The sequence below is a fragment of the Sminthopsis crassicaudata genome, chromosome 2, assembly GCF_048593235.1.
Source record: "Sminthopsis crassicaudata isolate SCR6 chromosome 2, ASM4859323v1, whole genome shotgun sequence".
In the NCBI taxonomy this organism is placed as follows: Eukaryota; Metazoa; Chordata; class Mammalia; order Dasyuromorphia; family Dasyuridae; genus Sminthopsis; species Sminthopsis crassicaudata.
In genome coordinates, this window is record NC_133618.1 from 110,262,495 (window position 1) to 110,274,227 (window position 11,733).

Genomic DNA, 11,733 nt, shown 5'->3' on the forward strand with positions numbered 1-11,733 from the left:
GGGGGAAAAATAATGATTTCAGTTTGAATATGTTGAGCTTAAGATGCTTATTGAACATCCAGTTCAATAGTTAGTTTGATATGTAAGATTGGAGGTTTAGAGAGAAGTCAGAGTTGGCTAAATGTATCTGAGAACCATCTACATAGTAATGATAATTGCATCCAGAGAAGCTGATGAGATTATTGTGCAAAATGGAATAAAAGAAGAAGGGGAGAAGTCCAGGACAGAGAACCTGGGTAACACTCAAGATTATTGGAAAAGATCTGGTTAAAAATTCAGTAAAGATGGAAACAAAGTGATTCAATAAGGAGTAGAAAACTCAGGAGAGTGTCCTGAAAGCCTTTTAGAGGCAGATTTTAACTTCTTTGGGTCTCAATTTATTAATCTATAGAATGAGGGGATGGAAAATATGGCTTTTCAGGTCTCTTCTTACTCCATCTTTGGTCCTATTTATCCTTCTAGTTTCTAGATATGTCTCAGCATTCACTGCTGTTGTCAGTATTATACCAGCTGTATATGGTAGAAAGGATAGAAAACTCTTGAGTTGCTTACAATTTAAGAGCAACATCTCCATTGCAGATACATATTTGAAGTACTTCCAGAGAGAAAGCAGCATGATATCATGGGAAAAATACCACCATCAAAACACTAACTTTGGAGTGGGAGGACCTGGGTTCAAATGCTACCTCTTATGGCCATTACCTCTATAACTTTGAACAAACCATTTAACCTCATTGAGACTCAGTTTTCTTATCTGTAAAATGATAGGGTTGGACCAGATGGTGCTTAAGATACTTTCCAGATCTAAATCTATTAAAAACATATGTGTGTGTATGTGTGTATAGTTATATACACATTCAAAGAATATATCATAGTTAAAGGCCAAAGATCACTCTGGCCCAGGGGTACCTTACTTTACTAAGTGGCAGGTTTTCTTATTCCATTATACCATATTTACCTCTGATAAATTAATAAACTCTATTGCCCCAATGTCCTAAAGGTTGGCCCCTCACACACATAATAGAGAAATATCAGTCACTGAAGACTTAGAATCAAAGACTCAGCATGGAAAGTTTTTTTTTAAACCCACAACTAATAAAATTAATAAAATATTAAGAATCTGCCTATAAGCAAGGTACTCAGTCTACTGAGCTTTGAAACAAGTTTGATTTTTTCAACCATTATCCCTTACACAGAGGGGATAATACCTATCAAGCTCTAAAAAAAAATAAAACATTCTGTAGATGTGAGTTACGATGAGGATGATAATGAGGATGTCTAGATGTATTAATTTCCCAGCAAATACAGAAATGAAAAAAAAAACAAAACATGTTGGTGTTGAAAGTATTTTGGGGTTGTTGCTGTGTACACAGTATGATGTTATGATTATCAAAAGAGTATGGCTCTGTTCAACTCCCTGTCTCTCCAGTGTTACCTCTTACCTCCCCTTTTTCTTTCTTTCTTTTTTTCTCCACCCTTCTATTTTCCTATTCACTGTCATGAAGGACTGCCTGCAAAGGGTCAATTCAGCCCGGCATGGTTCTAGCAGAGATATGAATCACCAGCAGCAGCAACTACACCAAGTGGATAAAAATTATAGGATGCTGTTCTTGAAGAGAGTTACATAAATAGAATATGTCACAACCATCCTGAAGATTTGGACTCTATCGACACTTCATGGGAATGAAGCCATCAACTGCCTGGGGCTATATCTTTGGTCAGAGGTAACCATTATCTTCTGTGGATTAGCTCCAATGTCTTGAAGAGGATAGCTAGAAAACAGGTTCTTGCTCTTGTTTTTAAATGGAAAAATGGAATTTTTCCATTTACAAAAGAAGGCGATTAGTTAGAATACTATCACCCAACAGGAATACTTTACTTTCATCTTCCAGGGTCTATAGTTTATGCCGACAGCCTTATGAGATGATCCCTTTGGAAAAAAAATGTTTCAGTCCAGGTGCAGTTGTCTCTGGAAAGGCCTTAATTAAGACAGATCCATTTTGATTTCACCATAAGTGGTTTTTCTTTTCTGTGTTGAATAAATTTATCACAGACTGCCTTAATAATCCAGAGCTAGTTGTCTCTGCACTTTCTGCAAATCAAAGTAATTAATTTCTTATATGTGAGAAGCAGAAAATGAAACATTGGTTCAGAGCCATTGTTTTATGTAAAAGCAGGTACCATGAATGGAATGTCAGTGAACCCTTATAAAAGCATCTTAACCTGCTTCCTCCCTTCTCACCCTCTATCCCCATCTTAACTTCATTCGTGGAAGATGTGCCAAAATCCCTTTTCTCTTTGTTTTGCTAGTTTGACTTTTACTAAATTAGTTAAATTCCAGCTCTCAGGGAATAGAAATAAAGCATACCTCTTAAAGCCAATTTGACAAGGTTTTATTGATAAATATACAAATCATCAATGGTACATGGAGGTAGCATACATATTATTCTGGTCCTTAAAGGCTAAAATAGCATATATGGAAGGTTCAGGCAAATCTAGCTCTGTACAGGACACAGGACACACTGGAGTAATAGAGAAAAGGTCTGTTTTGTAATCAGGAGGGTAAATGTAGCTGGATCATTTTTCAAATGCACCAGCAGATCCTAGATACCTCTTGAATATACCAGTTGTGAGCAAGCTAGATAAGACTGCATGAAAGAATAGATAGAATTCCTTTGGGGGAGAGAGAGGGGAGAGAGACAGAGACAGAGACAGAGAGACAGAGACAGAGACACAGAGAGACAGAAAGAGAGAGAGAGAGAAAGAGAAAGAGAAAGAGAGAGAGAGAGACAGAGACAGAGAGACAGAAACAGAGACACAGAGAGAGAGAGAGAGAGAGAGAGAGAGAGAGAGAGAGAGAGAGAGAGAGAGAGAGAGAGAGACAGAGAGAGACAGAGAGACAGAGAGACAGAGAGAGAGAAAGCAAGCCAGGGGCCAATGCATTCTTGCATCTGTTAGTTATTCCACCTGATTCTTTTGAGACTATTAGCATTAAAAAGGCCAAGTCAACAAATATTTATTAAGGACATACTTTGTGCCAGGTACTGTGCTAAATGGTCTTCCCAGAAAGAAAAGGAAATACAATTAGGTCTGACTGCCAAAAAGGTCAACCACCTTTCTTGGATAAATGAAATTACCCTTCAGTAATACCCCAAATTTTGTGTGTGTGTGTGTGTGTGTGTGTGTGTGTGTGTGTGTAGAGAGTGAAAGAGAGTGTCTGCCTCTCTGTGTCTCTGTCTCTGTCTCTCTGTCTTTGTCTCTGTCTCTCTCCCCTCTCTCTCCCCCAAAGGAATTCTATCTATTATTTCATGCAGTCTTATCTAGCTTGCTCACAACTGGTATATTCAAGAGGTATCTAGGATCTGCTGGTGCATTTGAAAAATGATCTTTAGCCATCATAGTAGACAGAATTAGCAGATTTAGGATGGCTGTGCCCCAAATAACTGGATAAATTTAGATAATCTACTTAATCTCTCTGTTCCTTGAATTGAGAGAGAGAGAGAGAGAGAGAGAGAGAGAGAGAGAGAGAGAGAGAGAGAGAGAGAGAGAGAGAATAATGATAGTTGCTCCAACTTCCTCTGAAGTTTTTGTGTGGATAAAATGAAATAAGTATGAAAGCATTTTAATAAGTTAAAAGTACTTACCAATATAAAATTTCATTATTATTCCATATAATTTATAATAGTTTGAAACATGGGTCATTATTTTTAGTAGAATATCCTTCCCATGAGGAAGCATGGAGATTGCCTAGAGTCAGGAGGAACTTAGTGTAAGTGTGGTCTTTGACCTTGGACAAGTGGTTTAACCTCTCAGTGCCCCAGGCAACATTCTGAGACTATAAATTACAGAGCAGTTGCCTATATGCATTAGTAAAGAACTTCCTCACCAGGAATTTCTTATACTTATGAAAACACAGGTGGAAGGGGAAAATTTTTTTCAGATAATATTGTATGGATGAAAGCCATAGAACACTATTATCTCTGAAGAATCAAAAGTTGAAGCTCACTCCAAGGGCAATGTAGAGGTGCATGGTAATTATCAGCAGGCTGCAGCAATTCCAAACAAGGAATTACAAGGGATAAGTGGTGCAAAAGATACCATCAAATAAATGTATGATGAAAAGAGATGTGCTGTTTATATGTCAAGAGCAAAGGATAACTAATCAACAGCCATCACATTGCTCTAGCATCCTCACATTGTCAAGAGAAGTCAAGGAAGGCCCCAAGCTCATTGAGAGGACCCATCAAGGTGAACATGTAGGAGTACAGGGATGAGAGGTGCATGGAATGATTAAGGGTAGAATGCAATCTGCACCACTGGCAAGAATAACCACATCTTTGAGATCACAAATCCATTTGAGTATTGAAGTAGTATATATAGACAAGTTCAGTGATGTCACCCTTAAGCAAAATACTCTTTCCTCTATATCTTTCCTGAAAGACAGTGGCATACTAAAATTGTTTCCATTAAATAATATGAAAGTTCAGTGGATGTAAAGACCATGGTGGGGTAGGTGGGTAGGGAAAGTTTCACAGAAAAGCTCCCAGCAATCCCTCCCAATGATCACAAAAGCAAGGTTTGAGCTAGTGTTTTAATTAAAAAAAAAAAAAGTTTGATTACTTAGCATCAATAAACACAGAAAGGTATAATGATTTGCTTAGCACCATGCAGCAGAACACCCAGTATCTTCAGTGCAACCTGCCAAGAGCCTTCTATTTTATCGTCCTGAAAAGCATTTAATAGCTAAAATGGGAAATCAAAAAATAGAGTAGTTCAAATCAGCAAGCATTTTTTGAGTACCTACCATTTGCAGAGCACTATAGTAGGATGGTTACAAAGTTTAGATAGGATTTATTCCCTGCTCTCATGATCCTTAGAATTTAGTAGTGGGGTATGTACACATAAACATACGCACATACACACACACACACACACACGGAGTTGAGTTGATCAGAATGTGCAGAATGTGGACTTTGACACTTCATTAAAAGGACAAAAGACAATTCCTGATTAAATTTTAATAATGGACTGCCTCAAAGATTGTCTGGGATCCTGGAAAAGAAGGAAAGATCCTGACATTGTGAATAAATGTTGACTTCAGACTCAGGAAATCCCACCTCAGACATTTACTAGCAATGTAACCTAATTGGACAAATCATTTATCCTCTCTTAGTTTCAGCTCTTCATATATCAAATATATGGGTTGAACTCAATGGCCACTAAGGGTCTTTCCAACTCTAAATCTTTGACCTTATGATTCTGCTTGGAAGAAGTATTCCTTCACAAATGCCTATACAAATGATTTTATAAATCTTCATAGACCTTCTTGCACTTTTTTTATCTTATCCTCAAGATCTCAAAAAAGGGAAGGAAGCCCAGGGACTTGCCCAATTCAAAAGCTGAAAGGAGCTGGGGTAGAGATCTACCATCTTAGAAAATACTCAAGGAGCTCATGGGAGTTCCCTATTCTCACTCATGCTAAAGAGAGGAGAGTTCACCAACAATATTTCTGGAAATCAATCAATCAATCAAATATTTACCTACTCTGTGCTAGTACTATGCTGAATCCTGAGAATACATTTCAAAGAATGAAATAATGCCCCTCCCAAGGAGTTTATTTTCTAATGATGGAAACAATAAATATTACATGGATATATCATTCATATAAAGTTAATAAATGTAAATTCCTACAAAATGATTAAATAAAAAGTAGTCCAGGAAGGAGGACAGTTATAGTTGGAAGAATTAGAAGAGCACTGAAAAGAATGACAACTGAGTTGGATCTTTTTTATTTTTAATTTGTGAAATAATACAAGCATTTCCATAAAGATTATTACACATGAAGCTCCAAATCTATTATGTACAACCAGCTATTCCTTTTAAATATATAATAAAGTTATCATATAAATTACTTTTTTTTCCTTGAATTTGAAAGAAAGGAGCTGTTAGAGAAAAAGATAATGATTGTAGCATTCAAGTGCCTCTGAGAGATTTGAAATGTCTAATAGGTATTTGGGGGTGTAGGATTGAAGTTCAGGGGAAAGACTGAGGCTGAATGTATAGAAGTAGGAGCCATATATAGAGAGATAATAGTTAAACAGTTGAGAGCCAATGGATGAGTTTACCAGGAGAAAGAGGATATTTCTTAATTAGCATAATCAGAATCTAGCCTTCTATCAGAGAAGGGACATTTTTGGATATTGTCATATTTTGGGTGATCTACCTAAATCTAAGTTCATAGATCTGAGCTCTTAGAGAAAAAGAGGGAGTTTCTGAAGCTCATATAGAAAGAAGAACATCACTTACATCGTTTCTGTGACTGCTGGGGGGAAAATGGACTAAAAGCATACCGGGGAAAAGCAGAAGACAGACTTTGCTCCCTATTTCTCATTATCAGAAGTAATTTGGACAGTGCAGATTGGATGGGAGATAGGTTACCTAACCAGCAGTTCCAAATTGTATTTATCTTACAAATGGAAAAAGCATTTATATTGCACCTACTATGTGCTAAGGAAATATCTCATTTGATCTTCACAACAACCTGTGAGGGAGGTGCTATTGTTTTCCCCATTTTATAATTCAAGAAAATCAGGCAAATAGAAGTTAAGTGCCTTTTCCAGGGTCACACAGCAAGTACATATTTGAGGCTGGATTTGAACTCAAGTTTTCCTCCTTGCAGGTCCAACATTCTATCTGCTGTAGCATCAGCTGCCAAAAAGGAAATCCAAACTAAAGAGTGATATTCTAAGTCTGGAAAAGACTACGTGGGACTCTTTGGGACAGATAGTGATTCAATAGTATTTTAAGCTGTTGATGCACTGGTGATCCCAAACTCAACTGTTTTCTGAGTGAAGTTTAAAGGCTATGGTGGGTGCTCTTTGTCTGCTTAAGGGCTTCTATGGACTCTTTTGCACCTTCCACATTTTCTATGAAGTAAAGTAAAGGCTGTTCAGTATTCAATATGCAATTATAATTTTTTATTCCTGTTAATTTTTCTAACATAATTTTGATATCTAAATTTTATATGATTCAATGATTCAAACTTATAAGAATGTAACAATGATTTAGATATATAAGAACAAGAGCTATTCCCCAATATGTCAGTGGTCAAAGAATGTGAAAAAGCAGGCTTATACTGTTATATTAAAACACATACATATCCATACATACTTTAAATTGCTACAAATTAGATAAATATAAATTAAAATAACTAAGATTCCATCTCATGACACTTACATTATCAAAGATGAAAGGAAAGGGAAATTATAATTGTGAAGGATTTCTGGAAAAACAGGCGCTTTATTTTACTGTATTATTGGCAGAGATGTGGAATCTTAAGTGTATCATAAAAAATGATAAAAGGAAAGGATTTGGAGAAATCTACAGTGACTTGGATGCACGAATGCAGAGTGAACTAAGGAGAAAGGAAAATATTTATTAATGGTCTCAAAACTAAGGTCAATACAATTCCCAACCATTATTCCAGAAGACTATGATGACTGATGCTTGCTCAACTTTTAGCTGAGTGATAATGGATAAGAATGGCAGAATGAAACATCCATTTTCAGATGTGGTGAATTTTTTAAATTTGTTTTGCTTTAGTATGTTTACTTATTATTATGGATGGTTTTGGTGAGGAGAAGATAATCAGGATATAGAGGGTATATATACATATATATATTTACTGAGGCAATTGGGGTTAAGTGACTTGCCCAAGGTCACATAGCCAGGAAGTGTTAAGTGTCTGAGACCAGATTTCAACTCAAGTCATCCTGACTTCAGGGCTGGTGTTCTATGCACTGCGCCACCTAGCTGCCCCGGGTATATTTCTTTTAAAAAAAGAAAGGTGAAGAAAATCAATAGAATATATTTTTTTAACACTCAAAAGAGAACAGAAGAAGATTCAGAAGGAGCCACAGCCAAGAAGACATGTTGGAAAAAAAACATGTTAAATCTAACATATATTGTAAAAACCTGTGTATAATAGAAATATACTGTATTCTAATTCTAAAACTGTATATAATAGAAATTCACTGTATCACATGAAATCATCTTTGTCTAGTCTTTGTAAATGGAAATGCTCATGTTTATCAAATTCACACATAATAAATATAAATAAAAACATTTTTAAAAAGAAAAGAACTGGATGTTTAGCCTGGTGAAGACAAGGCATTTATAGTTATTTTCAAGTATTTGAAGGGTTAACCTTCCAAAAAATAAAAAAAAAGATTAGATTTTTTTCTTGTTGATTTCAGAAGACAGAACAAGGAATCAAAGGCTGAAGTTACAAAGAGCAAATTTCAAAAGTGGAATAAGCTACATAGTCAGGTAATGGGTTCTCTTTCACTAAAGATCTTCAAGCAAAGGCTGGATAATGACTTATTGGAGATATTAGAAAATTGATTCTTGATCATGTTTGGACTGAGTTCTCTTACAACTCTGAGATTTTCAGTCCAAGAAATCAGGAAAGGTTGCAGTGATTAAAGATGATTAGCTATTCAGTAGACAAAAAAAAAAAAAAAAAAAAAAAAAAAAGGATATTCCACGCTGGGCTTCTTTCCCACTGGCAAGTTATTCCCAGAACCTAAAAGACCCAGACCAGTCACTCCTCATCCTCTGAACTTAACCACCTGCCCCTGAGAGAGTACCTTTCTCTACCCTATCTTCCTCACTTTAGGCTCCTCTTTTATGCATTATCTACCCAATTAGAATGTAAGCTCCTTAAGAGCAGTATTGTCATTCTTCTTGTTTGTATGTGTTTGCTCAGAGTTTAGCAGTCTGGAACATTGGTACAGTCATTTAGTTGTGTCCAATCCTTTGTGACTCTGTTTAGAATTTTTTTTTTGGAAAAGATATTGAATTTGTTTTGTCATTCCCTTCTCCAATGGATTAAGACAAATAGGTTAAGTGACTTCTCCAGGGTCACAAAGATTGCAAGAGTCGGGCTGTATTTGAACTCAGATCTTCCTGATTACATTCTATTCAGTGAACCTTCTGGCTACCTCTGTGCTGCCTATCACATAGTTAGCACTTAGTAAATGCTTATTGTGTTGACTTTTTAACCAATCTAATTCATATACGCTTGGCCCATTATATTAGCTGAAATATTCCTTTCCTGTATGAAGGAAAATATTCTTAGAAGATAAATATATTTAGGGTGATGTGACATTAGGCATTAGATTTAAGTACTTGTAATCCCAATTTTGAGGAGTAAGAAAAAATACATTTATTAGCAGGAAGATCTTTTATAGGTATAAAAGTGCATTAGTTTATTCCTGGTAACTCCAATTCCACATAACATAAAAGTTTCACCACATTGACATGGTGAAGTATTTTAGAAATCAATGTATGTGTCATTTTACTTTTCACAACTAAAAGTCATGGAAATATATTTTTAATATGTCAGAATCTTTCACTGATTAAATCCATAGTTAGAGTTTGCAAGTACTAAATGGAAATTCCCCTCCATAAATGAAAAGACAAAAAGCTTATGAATACCAAATGGTCAAGTGGACATGAAAATTCTCTGGCCAAAGTGTTTATCATCTATGACTAACAGGACACCATTGTCCTTCCTAGACACAGATCCAAATGACCCTGGGCAGGTGTCAACTCTGTTCTGTCTGAAATATTCCCCAGGGGTTAAGTGAGGAACTTTAAAGGCTCTCTGGAAAGGTTTGGAGTTCAGGTATGCTACTGTGCTGTGACCTCTCTTTTTTAGGAAAAGAACTGGAAGCATCCACTATCTGATGCCTTCCCTTACAGTCCCCGATCCCCTTGTGTTTGTGTGCTTTTCAAATATTGAAACGTCTCCCCTTTCCCCAACATTGCTATCTTATCAGGTTGAAGAAGGCAGACTAAACTTTCTTTGTTGGTAGTTTTTGCCCTGTTTAAAATCTAGGAATACCCTTTAAAAGCTACAAGGGATTCCTAGAGATATGGAAAGATATAGATCAGAATGTCACTCATGTCCATTTCAGCCCAAGGGAACTCACAATTGGCACCAATAGCTCTAGGTCAGATCATCTATATTTTCAGTCCCTGTCTATAACTTTTCAGAAGATACAGGCTTGGCTCTCTTCTCTCCTCCAGTATTTCAGTCACATCTATCTTTTCCTCCTTTTCAATTTCTTTTTTTATAACTACTCCTTCCCTTGTGAGTTCATTGTTGCTCTTCTTCCTTGTTCCTTCTCTATCTAAAGACATTGGAAATCTCCAAGAAATATGATTGAATTCTGAAAGAGGCTTGAATCCATGGAGAAATGTATTTTATTGGATCTTATTAGGAGGTCATTAAGTCTGTAAAAGCTCACAATAACCCCCTTGTCTAACATTCTATTCCTCTGTTTAGGGGAATTTTCTTTGATGCTTTGGTACAGAAAGTCAGTCAACAAGTATTTAGTATTCCCCTATTATGTGCCAGAAACTGTAGTTGTATCAAGGATACAAAGAAAGGCAAAATAAACAAAAACTCCAGTCCTTGATCTCAAGGAACTTACAGTCTAATGGTTGAGATAATATGAGAACAACTGTATACAGACAAGATAAAAATGGAATAAACCATAGAGAATCTTAGAGGAAGGCACTAAAATTAAAGAAGACTGAGAAAGGTTTCTTCCAGAACTTTAGCTGAGACTTGACAAAAGCCAGAAAATGTATAAATGAAGAAAAGAGAGAGTTCCAGGCATGAGGGATCACCAGTGAAAAAAGCCCAAAGTCAGAAGATGAAGTGTTGTGCAAAGGAACAACAAAGAAGCTGGTATCACTAAGTCACAAAATAGGAGGAAGATGGAAATTAAAACCATAATGACCTACAAAGCTATGAGGAGGAAAGAGAATAGACAACTCCCCCCCCCCCCCCCGGTTCCCCTCACCATTAGGTCTGATAGTCCTATTTTCAGCTATAACTAAGTGCCCTCTTAGGCACTTATTATTGCCAGAGCATCACATGACTCACCTGGCTGAGTAATCTCATCCACCACATAATGTCCAAGCTCTATTTCATGGCTTTTAAAACCCTTCATAACCCCTGGCCAATGTATTTTGTATTATTTCTCAACACAGGCTTTTCACCATAATCAAGATCATTCCCATTCTCATGCCTTTGAACTATAGACAAAATGGAAAGCCTATCATCCCCACTACATATTAAGGCAGACTATTCCCTTCTTCATAGCTTTAATGGTTGGGAACTTTCCTTTCACATTAAAATGAAATCTGCTTCTTCTCAATTTCTACCTGTTTCTCCTGGTTCTATTTTTTGGTTCCAAGACAAATCTTGATTTCACCTCTGACATCTAGTAAGTCATATTTATTGTTTGAACCATAATACTTTCATATTCTATATATTTTTTTTTATTTTAAAAAAATTATTTAGCTTGCTTTATATAATTTTCATTTCTGAATATTTCCCTTCCCCATCCTACTCAGCAAGTCATTTCTTCAAGAATGAAAAAAAAGGAACCAAGTTCTGTAGAACTAACCCACATATCACCCGAGTCTGATCAACTATAAACAATAGCTGCCCTGGGATCCCCATCCTAAATCCCCCCCTTTCCTATCCAGGCTGAAAATCTCCAGATTTTTTTTCTTTTTTTTTTTTTTTTTTTTTTTTTTTTTAACAGATCTTCATTTGGCATGAATGCAAGACTCTTCACCATTTAGTCACCTTCCTATGGATATTTCCTAACTTGTCAATTTCCTTCCTAAATTATGTAGCCCAAAATGAAAAGA

General features: G+C 36.2%; 1 long non-coding RNA gene across 2 annotated transcripts in view; it reads left to right on the forward strand.

The window, feature by feature from the left end:
- LOC141554738 (uncharacterized) overlaps positions 1-10,848 on the forward strand; it is a 77,569-nt gene extending 66,721 nt beyond the window's left edge. For both annotated transcript variants that reach the window (XR_012485935.1, XR_012485936.1), the window contains exons 2-3: positions 1,506-1,724; positions 6,680-10,848. This is a non-coding gene — a long non-coding RNA (uncharacterized LOC141554738). The remainder of the gene's footprint in view (positions 1-1,505; positions 1,725-6,679) is intronic.
- The last annotated feature ends 885 nt before the right edge of the window (positions 10,849-11,733 follow it).